Below are 23,701 nucleotides of genomic sequence, written 5' to 3'. Positions count from 1 at the left end.
TGCTGTGTGGTTTAGGTTCAAAGGTCAAGATCAAAGGAGTAAGTACAGCGCATCTTTGTTTTATTTCAACTCATAATTACATTTGAAATCAGCCAAAAGAATAAAATAGAAAAATACTTATTGTTGAAAAAATTGTAACAAATATTTTTCATAGCAATCACCAGTTTTTTGATGATGTAGCATGGTCATAAATGATGTGGTGTTTAATTTAACACCAGTAAATTTGGTATTAATTTATTGAATGGTAGTTAAACAATGATTGGTTGTTTATGTGCTGTAACCTTGGATGATTGAAACTTATTTAATTAGTTTTTAATGTTGAAGAGTTTTATTTTATTGGGATGGCTGAAAGATGTTTTGAAACAATGTAGCTTTTTGATTAGATAAAAAAAATTCAATTATTTGTAAAGTTGATATGATTGAAAGCTATTAGATATTTAGAACCAGTTTTAGTGGAAGTGTTTTATTATGATGACTGTAGAGTAGATACAGAATTTTTTTGTGATATGTTTTGTACAAAGCCCAAGAAAATAAATATAATTATACAAGTGTGTTCAGTCTTTTGTTTTATTTGTACACCATAATGGCTTCCACTTTTTTTCTTCATTGGTGTCTTTAAGTTAATTGCTCATGTACTGTGAACAGTACATATGGTGTGTTTGTTGATGTTGTGTTATAAGAAATGTGTGAGTGTTGTGTGAGGGGGTGGGGGGTCTATTGTGATGAGGTGGAGTGATTTAAGAAATAAGGGTGTTATAAAATGGTGTTGTGTTTTGTTTTTAGATGGTGAGGTGAGAAGCTCTGAAAAAGAAGGGTGTTATAAAAAGGTGGTGGGGTGTTACAGGAAATGGTGCTCGGTTCTCTGGCAGTTGGTGGGGGTGTTATAGGGGGTGGTGTGGTGTTTTAAAATTGTAAGGAGTTTTCGTGTGGTGAGACGTGGATGTTATGGAAGGGGATGGGGTGCTAAGGTTTATACAGGAGAGGTGGGGGGGAGTATTGCTGGAACTGATGGGGATGTAAGGTATGTAGAGGTAGTCAGGTAGAGGAGGTGGTGGGTGGGGGAGGATATGAAAGGTGGGAGGTTAGGGGTCCATAAATGACGTCACACTCGTAGGGGGGGGGGGGGTCCGTAATTTTATGACGGTGTGTGATGAGGGGAGGGGGGGGGGGGGGTTCAGATGGTGTGACGTCAATTTTTTGCATTATAAAAAAGCAATGGGGGGGGGGGGGTCGCGCTTTTTGTGACAACGTGTGACGGAGGGGAGGGGGGAGGTAAAAATCGTCAAAAAAAGCGTGACGTCATTTATGGATGACCCCTTACACGCCATGGAGTATCCTTCTTGTGCGTGTTAACTACAAAATATCTCCATTAGACAAAAATATACCTTGTGGGTTCCCCCCCCCCCCTCCTGAAGTTAACGATCACGCAAAAAATAAGGGAAGCTATTCAGTAAAATTTAAAAAAAAAACCATTATTTTAATAGGTTATTTCCTCTCTCTCTATAATATACAGTGTTTTTTTTTTAAATTAAAGTTATATAGCGAAATGTCTTTTATTAAAATACTTTTTTCAAGAAAATGGTTACAGTGATTTAAACAACCTACAATAAAAAACAATACTTGAGAAATTTGTCATAATAAAAAATAAAAATTCATAAAAAACGTTTTAATAACAAGCTTTTATGTAATAATGCACTAAAAAGTAGAAAATAAATTATAGAATACTATTTAAATTACTATAAAGAAAAGCGTGGGTCACTTTAGTATCTAGTGCATACCTTTACTAATGTTAAGGAAGACACCCACGCTTTTTTGTAAAATATGATAACACTTTAATACTTTAAGTTTTCAAATATAATATTTATCATTAGGAATTACAAACTTAAAAAATGCAAAAAAAAAGGCTTTGTAACTTTGATTGATACATAGTAAAGTTTTTAAACGTTGGAATTTAATTTAATTTAAATTGTTTTTGTTACTTCCCATTAAAAAAAAAAAATCAAAATATGCAAAGGGACACAACCTGTACCTAAGCTCCAACGAGTTTTAAAAATACTGAAATAAAAAATAGTTTTAAATAAAAATTATTATTTTTTATTGTAAATAAATAATACAATTAAAATATTTAGAACTACAAACTTTTATATTGATTTAGTATTGAACAAGTAAGAAATTCTTATTTTAGGTCACCATAAAATGTAAAAACTACAATAGGTATAAAATACAAAATAGATATATATTTATAATTCGACCTCATCTCGTATGGTTAAGCCTGGAATGCAATATTAAAAAAAAAAAAAAATTATTAAAAAAAACAATTGTTTAAATACACCAGATACTACACAGACAACTAAACCAGCAGAAATGGCTATACTTTCAGAAGAAGAGAGACTTAAACTCAGAGCGAAAAAGTTTGGTGCAGGTTCTTTAGAGGCAAAAAAGAGTTGAGGGCTCAAAGGTTAGGTTTACCTGCAAGTGCCAACAAATCTCCTACAGCATATCTAGCCAGCCCAACTGGAGAGGACATTGATGTTTTTTAAAAAAAGAGAAGATAGGTTTGGTGCAGTGGTGTCATCATCATTAACCAAGGCTGATGAAGAAGAAAGAAAAAGAAAAAGAGCTGAAAGATTTGGAACTCCCACTGATGCTGCTACACCTTCTGGCCTGAAAGTTAGTACCGTCACTTCAACAGATTCAGACATAGAGGCCAAGAAGAAAAAGAGGGCAGAACGATTTGGACTAGCTACATAATGTTAATGGGCAGCTTACAAATCTATGTGCGTTCATCATATTGACCTTTTCTTCATTAATTTAAATATTCACTTAGGATCTTCAATTATTTTAAACTGTTGTAAATTGTTTTAGTTTCCACTGCCATGTATGGTTCTTCATCTTTAAAATTAATGACTGTTTTAAGATTTGAAAAATTTTAAGGTAAAATTTTTAATGTCACAAGAACAAATAAACATACTTGTATGTGAAAAAAAAACAAAAAAAAAACAATTGTAATCTTAAATGAAAGAAAGTAGGCTACATCGGGGGTCGGCACCCTGCGGCTCTTTTGATGTCAAGATGCGGCTCTCGAGTTCCATGCGCAGATGTTATTTATATAATTTTATTTTCGAAACTTATAAAAATATTATCCTGCAAGACTCAGTAACGAACGATATAATAATAAATATAAACACAAGCCATACTTTTAAAATATTTAGTAACTCCCTATTTCAATGGACTTCCATTTAAAGTGTCCATCTCAAATTGAAAAAAAATTCAAATTTCGGTGGCTATCATTTGCTTGAAATAGTGGATTGTTTCGAAAAATAATTACTTGTTTTTATTGAAGTCACGGAAAAATCTGAAAAAAATATCGTGATGAAAACAATGCTACTGTTAACATAAATCACTTCAGCATTACTATCAACAAAATGAATGATATTTTCGCTGAGAGATTTGAGCAACTGAAAACAGAGTCCGTTCATAGTAGATCTTCTCAACACAAAAATAAAAGAGATCAACATTGAGCCACTTGGAATAGAAGTTGACATATGGAAAGCTCTAGATCTTTATGCCAACATATTCGCGCTAACAAGAGTTCTCTTACATGAATATCATAAATAGTTAAGTAAGAAGCCAAGTATCAAAATAAAAATCTAGAGGCGTGCTTGAAACTGAAAACAACAAATTATGAGCCAGGTTTAAACAAACATTTATAAGGCATGCAAGGCCAATGCTCCCATTGATGTAACTACTGTAAATATTCAATTATTATAGTTCTATTATTTGGTTACTAATTTTATTATTTGAGCAGAGATACCTAAAATACTTTAATATATTTTGTGTGAAACATGTGTATTTTTTATTTGAAAAAAAAATTATTTCATATTTTAAAAAATTTATTTAAATTATTTAAAAACTGGCAAATTTTATAAATTGTTACTTTTGGCTCTCCCGTCTCAAAAGGTTGCCGACCCCTGGGCTACATTATAAATTTGTATTACTCCATACAAGCCAATGATGAAAACAGTAGAACTAAAGCCAACTGAAAAAAAAAAGAAGCTTTAGAAGCTAAAATAGAAGGACATTCTTTTACTTTAAACTATAAGGTTAGTACAAATACACGCACATGTAGACAAAATGGCTGATTTGGGTTTTTCCGACTAAGGAAGTTTTAAAACGTCGACAATTGTTTCATTAACGAATTCAATTTTTTTTAAACGTCGAGATTTGTTTAATTAAAGTTACATTTCTTTTTATTATTAATTTTTTTTGCATTTCCCCCTTCGCTTTGTAATTGAGGAAGTAAAAAAATGTAAATGTGTTATACATTGGCACGGTGAAAAAGGACACTGCGCCTGTTTTTGGTGGTGAAACCCAATACTGAAGTGTGAGCACTATTTGTTTGTGTTTAAACACTGTGTACATGACATGTAAGCACTCTATGTGTTTGTGCTAGGGGTGTTTGTGTTATTCATGTTGGTGATGTATGGAAATGTTAACACCTCATATGTAATATGGGTGTTTGTGTTGTTCATATTGGTGGTATATGGAACTGTTAACACCTCATATGTGCTAGGGATGTTTGTATTGTTCATGTTGGTGGTGTATGGAAATGTTGACAACTCATATGTGCTAGGGGTTTTTGTATTGTTCATGTTGGTGGTGTATGGAAATGTTAACACCTCATATGTGGTAGGGGTGCGTATATTGTTCATGTTTATGTTAGGGGTGTATGGAAATGTTAACACCTCATATGTGGTAGGGGTGCGTATATTGTTCATGTTTATGTTGGTGGTGTATGGAAATGTTAACACCTTATATGTGGTAGGGGTGCGTATATTGTTCATGTTTATGTTGGTGGTGTATGGAAATGTTAACACCTTATATGTGGTAGGGGTGCGTATATTGTTCATGTTTATGTTGGTGGTGTATGGAAATGTTAACACCTTATATGTGCTAGGGGTGTTTGTATTGTTCATGTTGGAGGTGTATGGAAATGTTAACACCTCATATGTGCTAGGGGTTGTTTGTATTGTTCATGTTCATGTTGGAGGTGTATGAAAATGTTAACACCTCATATGTGCGAAGGGTGTTTGTATTGTTCATGTTGGTGGTGTATGGGAATGTCAAAACCTTATATGTGATAGGGGTGTTTGTATTGTTCATGTTGGTGGTGTATGGAACTTTTAACACCTTATATGTGATAGGGGTGTTTGTATTGTTCATGTTGGTGGTGTATGAAAATGTTAACACCTCATATGTGCTAGGGGTTGTTTGTATTGTTCATGTTGGTGGTGTATGGAAATGTTAACACCTCATATGTGCTAGGGGTTGTTTGTATTGTTCATGTTGGTGGTGTATGGAAATGTTAACACCTTATATGTGCGAAGGGTGTTTGTATTGTTCATGTTGGTGGTGTATGAACATGTTAACACCTCATATGTGCTAGGGGTGTTTGTATTGTTCATGTTGGTGGTGTATGGAACTGTTAACACCTCATATGTGCTAGGGGTGTTTGTATTGTTCATGTTGGTGGTGTATGGAACTGTTAACACCTCATATGTGCTAGGGGTGTTTGTATTTACATGTTGGTGGTGTATGGAACTTTTAACACCTTATATGTGAAAGGGGTGTTTGTATTGTTCATGTTGGTGGTGTATGGAACTGTTAACACCTTATATGTGCTAGGGATGTTTGTATTGTTCATGTTGGGGGTGTATGAAAATGTTAACACCTCATATGTGCGAAGGGTTGTTTCTATTGTTCATGCTCAGGCCGTATGTGTTGTAGGACATAATATGCGCACAATTACTTTTTATCTCCAATGCTGGTGAGTAGAATTGGAAATAAGCAAACACCTGTCGCGTGTTTACGCTACTTACACGCGACATTAGCCGTATTGTTGCTGTAAGACCATGGGGGACCACTGGTACACTCAATGTGATTAGTCCCAGTGTATGTTAGCATGGTAGGTCCCATTGTATATCAGCGTGGTAGGTCCCATTGTATATCAGCATGGGAGGTCTCCTGTTTATACGAGCATGGAAGGTCTCATTATTATCCCAGCATCGTAGGTCTTGTTTTTATAATAGTATTGTAGGTTCATTTTTTTATACCCGCATGATAGGTCCCATTGGTATACCATCAAGGGAGGTCCCGTTTTAATACCAGCATGGTAGGTCCCGTTGGTATAGTAAGACGATATGTAGGGGTCGGCGTGGTCGAGTCGGTAAAGCTCATGGTTGCTAAACCGAAAAAGTCTCGAGTTCGAACCCCCGGGCAGATGAGGCTCGTTAGCTGGGGACAGCCACTCTTCTAGGAGAGACAACTCCAAAATTAAACAACTGCTGCCTTGTAGTTTGTTCTTGGTTGGACAAAGGCTATGGAAGCAAATCCAAAAAGAAAAGCAGGCTGAAATCGGAGTCAATGGCCTCAATGGCGCATAACCAGTTGACACGTAACGCTTAATTGTGTTGGAGGCGTGGTCGAGTCGGCAAAAAGCTCATGGTTGATAAATTAGAACAATCTCGAGTTCAACCCCACTGGCAGATAAATCTCGATCCCCTTCAACACTAATAATTAAGAACGAAGAAGAAGAAGAAGAAGACGATATGTACAGGGTTACAACAGGGTAACACTTTGTTTTGTTACCCGATACGTTCAATTAGAATAGTTACAAGGTAGGTCCCATTGTTATCATAACAGAACAGGTCCCATTACAATAGTAACATGATAGGCCCCATGGTTATAGTAAGACAAACGATACGTTCCATAGAAATACGGCAGGTCTTGTTATATAAACACGACAAGTCCTCTAGTTATATAAATACGACAGGTCATGTTGTTATATTAATACGACAGGTCATGTTGTTATATAAACACGACAGGTCATGTTGTTATATAAGCACGACAGGTCATGTGGTTATCAGTGGCGTAGCGAGGTCGGGTGTCACCCGGTGCGGCACTTAATTGTGTCACCCCCCAGAGGCGTAGCGACCCTTCCCGGGGACAAACTTTCAAGTTTTCGATTTGCACCCCCCCCCCCCTCAAACTTTCGATTTGCACCACCACTCAAGTTCTCGATTTGACCCCCTCCCCCTCAAACTTTCGATTCGATTTGCACCCCCCCCCCTCAAGTTTTTCTCTATATATTTTGCTATTTTTTTTCCTTGGTGTCACCCCCTAAATGGTGTCACCCGGTGCGGTCCGCACCCCCCGCCCCCCTCCCCTCGCTACGCCCCTGGTTGTTATATAAACACAATAGGTCTTGGCTAAGTGTGAGAGATTATCCGAACCCCGCTACAATCTTCGGTTACAACAAACTGTAAATACAGAGAAAAGAAATATCTGTTTAATTAAGTTACAAGACACCAGTCTGTTGTAATGTAACACTTAATTAACCATCAGGCTAATTGCGCTATCTGACGTGGGTTTAGTAATCAGATGTGCCTATTTGATACACGTGTAAATAAGATCGACTGACTAATACAAGGGCTTAGGTGAGTTGCCATGGTAACGGCGTAGAGATTAAGGGATGGCGCAGTTGCTACTCGGTTAATTAGGTGTTTTTTTAGATAATTAGTAAGGTAGTGGGGAGAGGCACTAACGTGAGTTGTAAAAATATAAAGGCTGAACAGCATCAGTTTTGTCAGTTTTCAACTCGTAATAAATTGTTTGTATATGCGTGTGTTAAGCGTGTGAGTGTATGCGTGGATGTGAGCATACGTATGTATGTGTGTCTGTGTAAAGTGTATGTGTGTGAGCGTGTGTGTAAGTGTGAGCGTGTGTGAGTATGAGTATGTCTCTGTTGCCGTTTTCCTGATGTATGATGTTTATCCCCTCCTACTTCGTTCTAAATTGTATAATGTTGAACATATGTACGTCCAACATAATTCAGTATGACATGTAAACATTTAATCGTCGCACAGCCCGTTGACTCCTACTTCAGCCTGCTTTCCTTTTTGGATTTGTATCCACAACTTTTGAAGACCCAAGAACAAACTACAAGACAGCAAGCGAGATTTTAGATGGATGGTCAAATAATGATGGTGCACAATGATGGTCTCATAACGATGGTCTCACCATGATGGTTTCAAAAGGATGGTTCAACAGAGATGGTGTCAACATGATGGTCTCACAAGGATGGTCCTATAAAGATGGTCTCACCATGATGGTCTCACCATTATGGTCTCAACATGATGGTCTCACCATGATGGTCTCACCATGATGGTCCTATAAAGATGGTCTCACAAAGATGGAACCTAATTTCTCTATCTAACGACCAAGCCAGTCATTAAAACTCCATCACCTATACCAACAAAAGCCCACAGTACATTAACCCACACTGGGTTGACAGCTGTCCCAACACATCGGCTTCAATTGTGTACATGTGTAGACCCGAGTGGTGTCGCAGGGGGGGGGAGGTGGCCCGCATTAGGTGACACCATCCAATGGGGTGACACCAAAGCGAAGTTTAACTCATTTTAATGAGAAAGTCTGTTGCCTCGTGTTAGTTTAATGGCTAATTAACGACACGGACATTGTTATGCATAGTAACCTCAAACGGGGTGGGGGTGACACCAAATTGCCTATATTTCAAATATATCTTCACCCCCTCTCACTTCGCACTAAATAACATATTTTTTTTTACCAGTGCTCCAACTCCCTTCTACCCCCCTCCATAAATTTTCATGTGCCCCCCCCCCCCCCCCAACCCAGAAAAAAGCCTGAAAGAAACACAGTCTCCGACGGACCCCATTCATCCGAAAATGACCTGAGCAGCCCTCAAAGACCCAGGCTATAGGGTATTAAGTTTTTACACAATGGCTGACTAAGTATGTGATACAAACCTTAACACACACGGACGCGCACAGACATGTATACAATTCTATAAAACGAACTAGAAATATATAGTAATTTAAAAACTTTTTTTATATAGGCTGGTTGTCGCACTTAAACTTGCTCAGTCACGTTATTTGATTTTGTGTAATCTAGGATAAATTTTTAAAAAATTCTTTATTGTACTTGATTGTGATGATTTTTAGAAAAAAAATTGGGTCATTAATTGTACCTTGATGGTCGAGGCATGAATAGAAACTTTTTTGAGCATGGCGTTTGCGTGTTTGTGTATGTGTATGTTTATGTGTGTCTGTGTGTGTGTTGTCGGATGAGTCTGTGTGTCTTCAATTAAACTGACTCCTGCAGTAACACACACGCTCATTAACCAAAATCTCATTTAGTTAAGGTTTTCGTTTTTAATGACATCACACCCCTGGGGGCAAGGGGAAATGCTATCAGGTACTTGTGACGACGTATGACGTCATGAAAATGAAGATGTATGGGGTAAATCGTCAAAAAAGCGTGTCTTTATTTTGAAGGGCATCTGCTTAAGGTGCGCAACGAAAACAGACCCAAAAAATACAATTTCATGTTTTATGTGGATATCGGTCATACGGTGTGTTAGAATAAATGTATCAGTGAACACAAGCACAGAGTCAAGGATGTCACGAGGGCGTTACACACAACACACAGCACTCAACACACAACACACAACACACAACACACAGCACACAGCACACAGCACAAATCACACAACACACATCACAATCACACAATAAAACACACAACACACATCACACATCACACAATAAAACACACAACACACAGCACTCAGCACACAACACACAGCACACAACACACATCACACATCACACAATAAAACACACAACACACATCACACATCACACAATAAAACACACAACACACAGCACACAGCACACAGCACATATTACACAGCACAAATCACATAATAAAACACAAAACACACAGCACACAGCACACATCACACATAACACACTAAAATACACAACACACAGCACACATAACACACTAAAATACAACACACAACACACAGCACATATAACAATACACAAATCACACAATAAAACACACAACACACAACACATAGCACAAATAACACAGCACAAATCACACAGCACAAATCACACGATAAAACACACAACACACATCACACACCACAAATCACACACTAAAACTCACAGCACACAGCACAAATCACACACTAAAACACACATCACACAGCACACAGCACCAATCACACACTAAAACACACATCACACAGCACACAGCACAATTCACACACTAAAACACACATCACACAGCACACAGCACCAATCACACACTAAAACACACATCACACAGCACACAGCACCAATCACACACTAAAACACACAACAGGACAAAACAGAGGGCCACCACTCCCATTTCCGCGTGTTTCTGCGTCTAATGACTCTGACCCTTGGTCTCGCTAATTAATCACACTCAGAAGTTCCTCTTTTCTCTGTGACAACAAGGTGTGTCGTGTGTGTCGCTTGGATGTGTCTTACATGTTTCTTTCTTCACGCCTAGGCGTGTCCGTGTGTTGAACGTGTTACACTTGAAGGTGAGTTTTGTGCTAGTTTTATTGGTAGTAGTCACTTGGTGAATTAGTGTCTTAAGATATGCCTCCAGACACAGTGGCGTAGCGAGGTCGGATGTCACCCGGTGCGGCACTTAATGGTGTCCCCCCCCCCCCCCCCCCAGAGGCGTTGCGACCCTTCCCGGGGACAAACGTTCAAGTTTTCGATTTGCCCCCCCCCCCCTTAAGTTTTTCTCTATATATTTTGCTATTTTTTGCCTTGGTGTCACCCCCTAAATGGTGTCACCCGGTGCGGTCCGCACCCCCGTCCCCCCCTCGCTACGCCCCTGTTCAGACATATGTGTGTCTTGTCGTAGTGTCTTAAGATATGTCTTCAGACAAATATGTGTCTTGTCGTAGTGTCTTAAGACATGTCTTCAGATAATGTGTGTCTTGTCGTAGTGTCTTAAGATATGCCTTCAGATAATGTGTGTCTTGCCGTAGTGTCTTCAGATATGCCTTCAGATAATGTGTGTCTTGTCGTAGTGTCTTCAGATATGTCTTCAACTAAATGTGTGTCTTGTCGTAGTGTCTTAAGATATATCTTAGCCAAATACGTCTTGTTAAAAGTCTTTTGTCGTAGTGTCTTCAGCCAACTGTGTCTTGAAGTGTTTTTTTATCAAATGTGTCGGGATTGTGTCGGTATATCCAGATGTATCACCACTCTCTGCGTGACCAAATTATTCATAACTATCTCTTTGGTCAAATTCATTAAGTGTGTGTCTTTTAAACATATGTTGTGCTAATCTTTATGTCTGTAGTGTGTATGCTCAAATTGTAATATGAACTAAACTGTATGTTCTTTCTCGACGCCTAATATGTAAGTCCTTTGATTAAGTCCTTCTAGGTCTGTCATATGTAGATGAAACATAGACCACTGCAAGATATCTGAAGATTTCATTTTACTTCTTTACCAAACGCAATTAAGTTAGAGATTATTTTACTTCCAAAAAGCGTTATAAAATAAAGTTACTTTTGACTGCCGTAAGTTCCCATAAAAGATTGCCACAATAGTTTTTTACCTAGCTACACATTTTGACAATCGATAATATTAAAGTATCTGTTTCTCAGCTGCGATATATCCATGCCTAATCCTGATGTGTTGATTGAAATCAATAGACAGCTAATTCATCTTGTCGAATAGGATGTAGCTACCTGAACCAATCAAGTATTTGGATTAATTGGTCAGGTAATACGAGCATCTAAGAGCTGAAATTTGCCGGGATCTAGATCTAGTTATCAGTAAATATGTATTTTTGTCTTCGAAAAAAATCGTCATGGCGAAGGTATGTTTTGTTTGATGCTTCAGTTAATTTAAAAAATATATAATTTTGGGCGGCTAGGCTCATGTTAAGTAGTCGAATTATATTTTGTAAACCGAACAGCTAAATCGGTGTTAAACAGCCTGCAGCCATCCCACAACTTTCCGAAAGTGTACTTTAGTGTTTAAGTTTTCGTCCATTTGTTTGTCAGCTGCTCTGGATTACGCCCAAGATATCAAAAAACATTTGGTGTGGTACGTCACACATGGGCCTTCTCTTTCGCCTTCTCTTTCTCTTTAGAAACATCATATAGGTCCCTACCACTCGTTCTACCAACGTCATTGGAATATATATATATATATATATATATATATATATATATATATATATATATATATATATATATATATATATATATATATCTGTGTGTGTATCTTTGTGTGCGTGTGTATGTCTGTATGTGTATTTCATATATTTGAAATTTAGAAAAAAAAAACCAGCACAGCAGTAAATAATAATAATTAGCGTTTTTCTCAAGTAGACTTAACGTGATTACGAAAACAGGTCAACTTTGATCCCATATTGCATAAATATTGCATAAATTATAATACATTACCAAGTCTCGCTCTACACTCCACACATGTAGTTGGGTTGTCATGGTAGTTATGGGTTGTGGGTCACCATTTCTCAAATATCTACATGGGTTGTGGGTCACCATTTCCCAAATATCTACACGGGTTGTGGGTCACCATTTCTCAAATATCTACACGGGTTGTGTGTCACAATTCCTCAAATATCCACACGGGTTGTAGTCATGTCCTCTGTTACGTGGGTCACGCAGTTTACTTTTTACTTTCTCGCAAAATATTGTAATCGTGGAAACAATGAAAATTGAGATTGTTTAGGGGAGATAGCTCCCACATTTTCCTATTTTTCCCGAGTCCTTCTGACCCTAAACATGCGATATTCTTAAGTGATGACATTAGGCATCTTAGCTGTGACATACATATCAAGTTACATATATTGCTTAGACTCAAACAAGCTTCAAACTTCGCAGGTGTTGACAGCAGTACCTGTTTATAAATAGGGTTTCTTTCAGATATTTATATCAACGAGTGTAGGGAGGGGAGGAGAGGCAAAAACTCCGTTGGCCACTGGTTATATGTTTTCTGTACACATTGTATAATTTTATTCGTTTTATTATTTCATGCACTGTGAGGGGAGCGGTAGACGTGTCACAGCCACCCCCACCCCCCCACCCCACACCCCATCAGGATTGTTGCCTCAAAAGAAACTGCTATACTGCTATACACTCCTCACACCACATTCGCATCTATTCAGGGGAATTCACTCTATCGATTTATTTTTTTTACTTCCCTTGGCTGCTGTTTACAATACATGCAGCATGGTGCCACCCGCATCACAAGTTGAACAATGGGGGCATCTAGCCGGACTAACTGAAGCTCACCGGAGCTTGGTGTCAGCCGGCATTTTCCGGCTAGGCCCCGGTCAGGTTGAAGTGTTTTAAAAACATGCATTCGCTTGGCTTGTTCTGAGCAAAACCTGTTGTGCTAATTATCATATTTCTAAACCTTGTTGGCTAATTATCATGTCGCAAAAATCTTTTTGGCTTATTATCATATTGCAAACAAACTTTCAAATTCGAAATTGTTAGTTTAACTGCAGCACTGTATACTTTTTAAAACGACAGCATTTAGAGAGAAGCAACCTTTAGATACTATTCCCCCACCTATACTCCCCCCGCTTATTTGAGAAAAAAATGGAAGAGGGTGGGGTAAGTTATCTGTTCTGTGGGTGGGTTAAGTTATCTGTTCTGGGGTGAAGTTATCTGTTCTGGGTGTGGTAAGTTATCTGTTCTAGGTGTGGTAAGTTATCTGTTCTGGGGGTGGTAAGTTATCTGCCCTGGGGTAAGGTAAGTTATCTGTTCTGGGATGTGGTAAGTTATCTGTTCTGGGGGTGGGGTAAGTTATCTGTTCTGGGGGTGGGGTAAGTTTTCTGCCCTGGGGTGTGGTAAGTTATCTGCCCTGGGGTGTGGTAAGTTATCTGTTCTGGGTGTGGTAAGTTATCTGTTCTGGGTGTGGTAAGTTATCTGTTCTGGGGTGGGGTAAGTTATCTGTTCTGGGGGTCGGGTAAGTTATCTGTTCTGGGGGTGGGGTAAGTTATCTGTTCTGGGAATGGTAAGTTATCTGTTCTGGGTGGGTAATCTATCTGTTCTGGGGGTGTGGTAAGTTATCTGCCCTGGGGTGTGGTAAGTTATCTGTTCTGGGGTGGGGTAAGTTATCTATTCTGGGTGTGGTAAGTTATCTGTTCTGCGGTGGGGTAAGTTATCTATTCTGGGTGTGGTAAGTTATCTGTTCTGGGGTTGGGGTAAGTTATCTATTCTGGGTGTGGTAAGTTATCTGTTCTGAGGGTGAGGTAGGTTATCTGTTCTGAGGGTGAGGTAAGTTATCTGTTCTGGGGGTGGGTAAGTTATCTGTTCTAGATGTGGTAAGTTATCTGTTCTGGGGTGTGGTAAGTTATCTGTTCTGGGGGTGTGGTAAGTTATCTGTTCTGGGGTGGGGTAAGTTATCTATTCTGGGTTCGGTAAGTTATCTGTTCTGGGGGTGGGGTAAGTTATCTGCCCTGGGGTGGGGTAAGTTATCTGTTCTAGGGGTGGGTAAGTTATCTGCCCTGGGTGGGGTAAGTTATCTGTTCTGGGGGTGTGGTAAGTTATCTGCCCTGGGGTGTGGTAAGTTATCTGTTCTGGGTGTGGTAAGTTATCTGTTCTGGGGTGGGGTAAGTTATCTATTCTTGGTGTGGTAAGTTATCTGTTCTGGGGGTGGGGTAAGTTATATGCCCTGGGGTGGGGTAAGTTATCTGTTCTAGGGGTGGGGTAAGTTATCTGTTCTAGGGGTGGGTAAGTTATCTGCCCTGGGTGGGGTAAGTTATCTGTTCTGGGGGTGTGGTAAGTTATCTGCCCTGGGGTGTGGTAAGTTATCTGTTCTGGGTGTGGTAAGTTATCTGTTCTGGGTGGGGTAAGTTATCTGTTCTGGGGGTGTGGTAAGTTATCTGTTCTGGGGGTGTGGTAAGTTATATGTTCTGGGGTTGGGGTGAGTTATCTGTTCTAGGTGTGGTAAGTTATCTGTTCTGGGGGTGGTGTAAGTTATCTGTTCTGGGGTTGGGTAAGTTATCTGTTCTTGGGGTGGTAAGTTATCTGTTCTGGGGTTGGGGTAAGTTATCTGATCTGGGGGTGGGGTAAGTTATCTGTTCTTGGGGTGGGGTAAGTTATCTGTTCTGGGGTTGGGGTAAGTTATCTGCTCTGGGTGTGGGGTAAGTTATCTGTTCTGGGGGTGTGGTAAGTTATCTGTTCTGGGGGTGGGGTGAAGTTATCTGTTGTGGGGGTGTGGTAAGTTATCTGTTCTGGGGGTGGGGTGAAGTTATCTGTTCTGGGGTTGGGTAAGTTATCTGTTCTGGGTGTGGTAAGTTATCTGTTCTGGGGGTGGTGTAAGTTATCTGTTCTGGGGTTGGGTAAGTTATCTGTTCTTGGGGTGGTAAGTTATCTGTTCTGGGGTTGGGGTAAGTTATCTGATCTGGGGTGGGGTAAGTTATCTGTTCTGGGGGTCGGGTAAGTTATCTGTTCTGGGGGTGGGGTAAGTTATCTGTTCTGGGAATGGTAAGTTATCTGTTCTGGGTGGGTAATCTATCTGTTCTGGGGGTGTGGTAAGTTATCTGCCCTGGGGTGTGGTAAGTTATCTGTTCTGGGGTGGGGTAAGTTATCTATTCTGGGTGTGGTAAGTTATCTGTTCTGCGGTGGGGTAAGTTATCTATTCTGGGTGTGGTAAGTTATCTGTTCTGGGGTTGGGGTAAGTTATCTATTCTGGGTGTGGTAAGTTATCTGTTCTGAGGGTGAGGTAAGTTATCTGTTCTGAGGGTGAGGTAAGTTATCTGTTCTGGGGGTGGGTAAGTTATCTGTTCTAGATGTGGTAAGTTATCTGTTCTGGGGTGTGGTAAGTTATCTGTTCTGGGGGTGTGGTAAGTTATCTGTTCTGGGGTGGGGTAAGTTATCTATTCTGGGTGTGGTAAGTTATCTGTTCTGGGGGTGGGGTAAGTTATCTGCCCTGGGGTGGGGTAAGTTATCTGTTCTAGGGGTGGGTAAGTTATCTGCCCTGGGTGGGGTAAGTTATCTGTTCTGGGGGTGTGGTAAGTTATCTGCCCTGGGGTGTGGTAAGTTATCTGTTCTGGGTGTGGTAAGTTATCTGTTCTGGGGTGGGGTAAGTTATCTATTCTTGGTGTGGTAAGTTATCTGTTCTGGGGGTGGGGTAAGTTATATGCCCTGGGGTGGGGTAAGTTATCTGTTCTAGGGGTGGGGTAAGTTATCTGTTCTAGGGGTGGGTAAGTTATCTGCCCTGGGTGGGGTAAGTTATCTGTTCTGGGGGTGTGGTAAGTTATCTGCCCTGGGGTGTGGTAAGTTATCTGTTCTGGGTGTGGTAAGTTATCTGTTCTGGGTGGGGTAAGTTATCTGTTCTGGGGGTGTGGTAAGTTATCTGTTCTGGGGGTGTGGTAAGTTATATGTTCTGGGGTTGGGGTGAGTTATCTGTTCTAGTTGTGGTAAGTTATCTGTTCTGGGGGTGGTGTAAGTTATCTGTTCTGGGGTTGGGTAAGTTATCTGTTCTTGGGGTTGTAAGTTATCTGTTCTGGGGTTGGGGTAAGTTATCTGATCTGGGGGTGGGGTAAGTTATCTGTTCTTGGGGTGGGGTAAGTTATCTGTTCTGGGGTTGGGGTAAGTTATCTGCTCTGGGTGTGGGGTAAGTTATCTGTTCTGGGGGTGTGGTAAGTTATCTGTTCTGGGGGTGGGGTGAAGTTATCTGTTGTGGGGGTGTGGTAAGTTATCTGTTCTGGGGGTGGGGTGAAGTTATCTGTTCTGGGGTTGGGTAAGTTATCTGTTCTGGGTGTGGTAAGTTATCTGTTCTGGGGGTGGTGTAAGTTATCTGTTCTGGGGTTGGGTAAGTTATCTGTTCTTGGGGTGGTAAGTTATCTGTTCTGGGGTTGGGGTAAGTTATCTGATCTGGGGGTGGGGTAAGTTATCTGTTCTTGGGGTGGGGTAAGTTATCTGTTCTGGGGTTGGGGTAAGTTATCTGCTCTGGGTGTGGGGTAAGTTATCTGTTCTTGGGGTGGGGTAAGTTATCTGTTCTGGGATGGGTAAGTTATCTGTTCTGGGATGGGTAAGTTATCTGTTCTGATGGTGAGGTAAGTTATCTGTTCTGGGTGTGGTAAGTTATCTGTTCTGGTGGTGGGGTAAGTTATCTGTTCTGGGATGGGTAAGTTATCTGTTCTGGGTGTGGGTAAGTTATCTATTCTCTGTGCACTGTCCAAACAACCCTCCAATACTATCGATCCATGCATCGTCTTAGTTCCACTAACTGCATTAAGTTGAACAAGTCCAATTAACCAAACTCTAATCAACTTATGTAAATGTCTATACAGCACACATATGTGTGAGTGCTTGCTGTAGTCGAACTCATTGTTACATTATAAACAATTGACTACTACACATATAATACACACTAACTACACATATACTACACACCAACTACACATCTACTACACACCAATTACACACCAACTACACATCTAATACACACCAGCTACACACGTACTACACATTTACTACACATCTTCCATGTCTACAGCGAACCTAAAACTGTGAATCAAGTTATGATGAATATAGGTTTTCATTAAAATCCTGAAATCCCTTCCATTAATCCACCCAATAATCTTACAAACATTTGGCTGTAACTATCAACACAATTTGGATTAAAGAAAATAATAAGCCTGCATTTCAACCACTCTCCCCTTACTCCCCCCTCACTTGATCCCCCTCCCCCCCCCCCCCAAACACCCCCCTCCCAAACATAAATTGTGCACGAACCAATGTTTAATGCATTGCATAAAATAGCTGTAGGCAAATGATGCTAGAAACATAATATAGTTCACTGGTAAAAGCTAGCTACCCTATAGGGACCTTGGAGGACACACGATATTTGAATTCACGATTATCTGGACAACTTGGACAAAAGGTCAAGATAGACACATATATCTAATATATAAAGCTCAGTTCTGTATGTAATGCATTTGTATGTCGTTGGAATTGTACGATTTTAAGTGTTAGAAAAATTATCGTGCGCATTTGTCTAAATTTATGAGCTAAAAAATTACCATTGAAAGTGTTGGGAAATAATTTTCATTTTTCAAATTATAGTAATAATTATCGGCATGTTCATTAAACACAAGTTTTAAAAAAAATATCATCTTTTACAAAAATTCTAATTATGTCTTTATTTAGTCCTATAGCACTTACTTCCCTTTGATAAATTAGGAAAAACACAATTACTTCCCTTTATAAAAAACCATTGCATTCCGTGAAAATAATTTACTTTTTAATTACTTTGTTTTGGTGTTGGGAAAAAAAATAATTACATAATTAGCGGGGATTGATCAAGTGCAAATGTTGTAGGTATTTTACGGATAAGCTTGGAGTATTAAAATTGTTTATTAAATTGAAACAGGCGCGTTCGTTTAAGTGAGTGCAAAAGACTGTGAATAAGTTGGGGTACTATAGTCGTTCATTAAGCTAAAACAGGTGATTCCGCCCCGGGCGTTTATGTTCGCGTTAGTGTTTTCTTTGTGTTTAGGTGGGTTTGCGTTAGTGGTTGCGTTTTAATTTGGTTCGTTTTTGTTCTTTCTTTTTTCGTTTTTGTTTGTGTTTTTTTTTTGTTTGGGTTTGTATTTGTGTTTTTGGTTGGTTTTGCGTTTGGATTTGGTTTGTTTTCGTTTGCTTTTTTCGTTGATTTTTTTTTGTTGGTATTGGTGTTTGTGGTTGGGTTTGTTGTTAGGTTTTTGTTTTCGTTTGCTTTTTTGTTTGTTTTTTTCTTTGTGTTTGTATTGGTGTTTGTGGGTGTGGTTGTGTTTGTTGTTAAGTTTTTGTTTTCGTTTGTATTTGTAATTGTGTTAGCGTTATGTTTGCGTTTTGTTGTTTCGGTTTTGGTTGGTTGTGGTTTGGGTGGGCAATGCCGGGTTTATGATGATTACTAAACACACAGGTAATGGTCTTTAACAGAAAGGTTTTTCACAGAAGCCAGAGCAGGGCCTGGCCGGGACGGCTAGTATATATATATATATATATATATATATATTTATATATATATATATATATATATATATATATATATATATATATATATATATATCTGTGTGTGTTTATGTGTGTGTGTGTGTGTGTGTGTGACGCCATTAATCCTCTTGTACCGCTCCGATGTGACGCCATGAAACCTGTGGCCCTAGATCTATAGACCTTTGGCTTTGTTCCCCTAGTTTACAATCTAGTTCAAGGATTAAAGACTTAGCCCTTCATTATGACGTCACACCAGCAATTAAAACCTGGGATATGTCGACCAATTGGGGGTCTGGCCACGACTAACGACACGTGGACTGTAATTACCCCGGTGGAGCTGGGGTGGGGCAGGGGTGGAGCTGGGGTGGGGGCAGGGGTGGGGCTGGAGGGTTCTGCCGTCTCAGGGTTGAGTGTTTCCCGTGTGGTACCCGCCAGGGGCGCAGACAGGGTTTGTTCTTGTCGGGGAGGTGGGGGGGGAGGTTCAACAAAAAAGTCAACACACACACACACCAATGTCTATACACACACACACACATACGCTCGCGCGCATATATATATATATATATATATATATATATATATATATATATATATATATATATATATATATGTATATATATATATATATATACGCCTATATGCGTCTTTTTGTGTTACGTTATTAAGTGATTGATGAAAAGTAAATTAGGCTGTTTAAACTGTTGAAGAAAAAAGTACCTCCGAGTTTTTAATCAGCGATAAGGGATATAATCCCAATACAATCTATACAGCCTTTAGGGATATAATCCCAAAGTAACCTGAACAGCCTTTAGGGTTATCATCACGAATTAACAACACAATAAAACAGACGTGACCTTCATTTCGTCGATATAACTTGAGGATTGTTTGCAACCAGTCCCGCTTGTATTGAACGTGATGTTCTGTTTGTGTGACTTTCATGAGGTTTGTACTGTAACGTTTTTATAGTTATCTCCCATCATTCAATTGTGTTGAGAGTATGGATGCTATCTGAATGTGTTGTCAGGTCGATCGTAGACTGACTTTAGTCTAGCGACATTGGTGTCATTGCAAAGGTTTTATGGTTTTTTGTATGTGGACTAGGGGGGGGGGGGTATGGGGGGGGGGGGGGGTAGGATTTGTCAAGATGTGTTAAGAAAGATGGTGGGACTATTTTGAAATTGTCGCGTGGCATTTGATTATCAACGGGAAAAAAAGTTGTGAAAAACAACGTAATTTTTTTTTTATATGTTAGGTTGATTTGGGTATCGCAGGAGAAGCAGAGTTACCCACCCCCCACCTCTACCCTCATTGACCGGCGCCATGCTAGCTTCGTTCAGTGCTTCACTTTTACACAATCATTTATTCAACCCAACGCCACACCGGAGTTTTTACACAACTATACAGAATTCTTCCAATCTCTCACCCAATATTTACACAATCATGCATTCAACCAACCTCAAATCCCAATCTTTACACAATCATTCATTCAACCAACCTCAAATCTCAATCTTTACACAATCACTTATTCAATCAACCTGTCCTCTGACTCAATCTTACACAATCACACATTCAACCAAACTGCCATCCCAATCTAACACAATCATTTATTCAACCACCATCACGCACCAATCTTACACAATCATTTATTCAACCACCATCACGCACCAATCTTACACAATCATTTATTCAACCACCGTCACACACCAATCTAACACAATCATTTATTCAACCAATCCCTCATTGTCGCCTAGTATTGACCTGAATCAACAAACTGTATTGAGTTTTGTTATTGTACGAATCCCAGCACTAACTACACTATTGACACGAGCTGATAAGCCTCTTTGTTGGTTTAACAGTTTGTACGTAGGGTCACGAATGCTTTGAGGGTGTCGCATTGATAAGCTTTTTTAGAGTCAAGAGGAAACTATCAGGGGGGGTGTTGAATTGGGGGGGGGGGGGTGGTTTGGTGAAAATGTAAGACGTATCACTAGGTAAGTCTGTTGGAGTAATAACTGAATACCTTAGCAGTGTTTCTTCCAGACTTTTTTCTTCAGGGGGAGGGGGGCACTTGAAATTCTCGGGGGGGGGGGGGCGTTAGACTTTTTTAGGGAGGGGGGGGGCGGACACTATTAAAAGTATATATTTTCTATATAAATTTCATTACGTTCGGAGGGGGGTTTGACTTTCTTCGGGGGGGGGGGGGTGTCCGAAGCCCCCCCCCCCACCCCGCGAAGAGATGCCTGGAAGAAACACTGCACCTTGGAGGTGTGGGAGGAAAGGTGGTCTGGTTGTAGAGCACTCGAGCGAATGACTTGAGGTTCTTAGACGTCCCTGAGTACACCCAACTCTAATGGGTACCTGGACGGAGTTGGTGAATCTATAAGCCGTTGGTCACGGAATCCTTTCACATGTCGAGGTCAATGAAACGAAGTGCCCTAGAGGACCCTAAGGTCTGTGATGGAACTTCTGGTGGTGCAGGAATCGTTGTGGTAATCAGCTGTGTATGATGGCCCGTTATGTGGGAAATCTTCAACTTAGGAGGGTCACACATCGCTGTAATATAGGTCAAGAGGTCAGGAAACCATTATCAGACCGACTGGAAAAAAAAACAACTAAAAATAATATCGGAAAAAAAACTAAAATTAATAAGTAATTAGAAAGTAAAGAACATACAAATTTTAATATTGAGCTACTGGTGGAATTTGTGGTGTTATAGATAGTCAAGTCTCTTCGGAAATCTTGCGGGTGTTCGTACCTCGGGCTACGAACTTAACTGTTTCTCAACTAGATTCAAAGCATTGGGTGTTTGTAATCAGCTATTTTCAGCGACTTTTCAGTGTTACAGTACTCTATGTATACAATGACGTGTCTGCGATATCCCATAATATCCAAGAAATGATATCTGATGTGATATACAAATGAGTCAATACGACAATAAATGTCCAATATCCAAGAAATGATATCTGATGTTATATACAAATGAGTCAATACGACAATAAATGTCCAATATCCAAGAAATGATATCTGATGTGATATACAAATGAGTCAATACGACAATAAATTTCCAATAAAAGTCGATTTTTATTTCAACATTCTGTTCACGTGCTAGAAAATGTGTTTAAAGCGTTACGTCCACAATATGCTACAGCAAAATAAAACCATGTTGCTGTTGTTTTTATTGCGCAGGTTGTTGTGTGGTAAACAAAGTAACCACATACGCCGATATCGCACACACACATACATAAACATACCCACACACACACACACATACATAAACATACCCACACACACATACACATATCTATATACATGTAAACACACTCGACTACGCTTACGCACAGTCAAAAACCAACAAACAAATCTACAAACAATGTAACCGCTTCTGTCTGAGGGTAGTCACCAACCAGCTCCCTTCAACCAGGTATCACAAGGATTCTATGGTTCTCCAACAATCGAGTAGAGCCTCAGATTGAGATAAAACTCTCACCGCGCGAGCAGACCTGACTAGACGCGCGCGACACCAAACCTGTCGTCTGTTAATCGTTGTTGGTTTGACAAGAATTAGGGAGTTTACGGTTTGTTTTGGAGGTTTTCGGTATTTTACGGTAAGATACATGTCATTTTTGTAGTTCCTCGTTTTTCTTCCGTCTTTTAAAGATTTGTATTTTCACTATATTTCTGTAACTTCTATTTTTCGATTAAATAAATAGTTTTGTGTCAGATATTTCTTAACCAAACAACTGATTAATTAAATTTATAACTCTGATTTATTAAAAAAAAACACACGAGGGGGGTGTTTTTAATTTACTTTAGCTTTTTCTAGGTCCATTTTATCTGTCTTTAAGTGGGTGGGTCTGTGGCCAAATCTTCAACATTTTCAAACACTTCTAATCCGGCGTTATCTTTCCGGATAAAAATCATTTCCGATAACACCGCAACAATTTGTAGTTTTTATTCTAAATAGTTTTATTATTAGTTATTTAAGTTAATCTGAAGATTACCATATTGCATAACAAATGGGAGATAATGAAATAAAAAGACTGGCCTTCACTCATTCAGGGGTGGGGTGAAATAGGGGCGGTCACACCCTCAGGGGTGTGGTAAAACTCTAGGGGTCACGCCTTCAGGGGTGGGGTTGTGTAAAGCACTGACCATCACTCACTCAGCCAGTTGACTTGTGTGGGGAGGGGCGGGGTGGGGTGGGGTGTATGTTTCACATCATCCAACAACAACAGACGCTAATCAGGGGAAGATATTTGTATTGTTGCCAAATACTGATCAAGATTTAAGGCCGGTAATTTTAATCTTGTCGTATCGTCTACACTATGAACGAATGGACTGCAAAAAAGTTAAGTAGGTCAACCGAGTTTCTAAAAAAAAAAATATCGACATACTTTTTTAATGTTATAAATTACTAAATATAAAAGGTAGGTAATACAATAAATAAAATCCTATTTAATACCTAGCTTTAAATGCACACTAAAATTAAGAAAATAAAACGAACTCTCTTTGTTTATTTTTCTCGCACATGAAATGTTACACGTTTTTAAACTATCAACACTTTTACTAAACAAAGAACATTTCTTTAAATTTTTCAAAGTGCATAAACTTAAAAGCTAATTATAATGTTTTTATATCTAATTAATCTGGACACCTGCTTGTGTGAAACCATTGTTTTGGTCGGAGGGTCTAGATCTACCCACTGATATTTTCTGATCGAATTTCTTGGTGTTTAAACCGATATGCAGTGGCGGATTAAGGAGGGCGGGCTGTCCGGGCAGGAGTCCAGGGCCC

General features: G+C 39.5%; 1 protein-coding gene across 2 annotated transcripts in view; it reads left to right on the top strand.

The window, feature by feature from the left end:
- The first annotated feature begins 10,348 nt into the window (after positions 1 to 10,348).
- Positions 10,349 to 23,701, top strand: part of LOC131934455 (uncharacterized) — a 71,523-nt gene continuing 58,170 nt past the window's right edge. Inside the window, exon 1 of one of the 2 annotated variants that reach the window (XM_059290536.1) lies at positions 10,349 to 10,459. The gene's annotated coding sequence lies outside the window, so the exon portion shown is untranslated. Of the gene's footprint in view, positions 10,460 to 22,395; positions 22,513 to 23,701 lie in introns of those variants that run through there. The other variant, XM_059290532.1, reaches the window with a different exon arrangement.

The sequence above is a fragment of the Physella acuta genome, unplaced genomic scaffold, assembly GCF_028476545.2.
Source record: "Physella acuta isolate Inbredline_101_S28 unplaced genomic scaffold, ASM2847654v3 ptg000109l, whole genome shotgun sequence".
Taxonomy (NCBI): domain Eukaryota; kingdom Metazoa; phylum Mollusca; class Gastropoda; family Physidae; genus Physella; species Physella acuta.
Note: the sequence above shows the minus strand (reverse complement) of the source record. Positions and strands in the feature narration are given on the sequence as shown.